Source organism: Puntigrus tetrazona, chromosome 23 (genome assembly GCF_018831695.1).
Source record: "Puntigrus tetrazona isolate hp1 chromosome 23, ASM1883169v1, whole genome shotgun sequence".
NCBI lineage: Eukaryota > Metazoa > Chordata > Actinopteri > Cypriniformes > Cyprinidae > Puntigrus > Puntigrus tetrazona.
In genome coordinates, this window is record NC_056721.1 from 16,676,624 (window position 1) to 16,677,449 (window position 826).

Sequence of the window (826 nt, forward strand, 5' to 3'; positions counted from 1 at the left end):
TAAATAAATAAATAAATAGATTTTCATTTAAATTGTTTCCTGAAGATGAAATAAAAATCGTTCCAAAGTGAAAGATGTTCGTTATTTGCGCTTTTTCGACCAGTTTGCATTTGCGATCTGATCAAGTATGATGCGCGTAATTGTAGCAAAATGAATGGAAACAAACTGGACATAATATAGTGGAGAAAACATTTTAGGCTGGTGTGTATTACCCTGCGTTTAGAGCCATTTGCTATTCTAATTTACCCAGTTTGTCATAGCTACGTTTAATCTTAATTCAGTTAGCCTGTGTGTTTAATTATTTGCAACGAGAATACAGTTAATAAGCAACTTTGTATTATTACGCATATTTTTTTTTACAAATATGAACCTGGAAATAAAGCCTGAAATAAACATCGAATCATGGGTTTCCTACAACTTTAAGAAAAGTATTTGGGGTTTTTTTTGTTGTTGTTGTTTTATGCACGCAATAAAGGCTGAAAAATAATAGGCTATAGCCTATATACAAATAGTCTAATAAAAAAAAAAGTATTAAAATAACCTTACCTGTTAATGCGGCACTTGTCCTCACTTCGATAAAAAAAGGTGGTCAAATAGAATGAACACACTGTCAAAACGTTTAAAAGAAATTCTGTTAAAAAAATAGAAAGACAAAGTCCCAGACTCCCCGCTGATGGTTTGTGTATGTCAACAGTCCGTCTGCGCCAGTGCAGGTCCGTTAGCTCTCCATTGGTGCGTCAGAGCGCGTCGTATGCCTCACTGAAGCGCACTGACTCCCGGCTTTGACTTTCTAGAGATGCTCTCAAGCCCCGCCCACAAGCCCCCC

At 36.4% G+C, this 826-nt stretch overlaps 1 protein-coding gene across 1 annotated transcript in view; it reads right to left on the bottom strand.

The window, feature by feature from the left end:
• Positions 1 to 744, bottom strand: part of LOC122329052 (neurogenic differentiation factor 4-like) — a 3,131-nt gene extending 2,387 nt beyond the window's left edge. The window contains exon 1 of the mRNA XM_043225250.1: positions 547 to 744. The gene's annotated coding sequence lies outside the window, so the exon portion shown is untranslated. The remainder of the gene's footprint in view (positions 1 to 546) is intronic.
• Between the last annotated feature and the right edge of the window lie 82 nt (positions 745 to 826).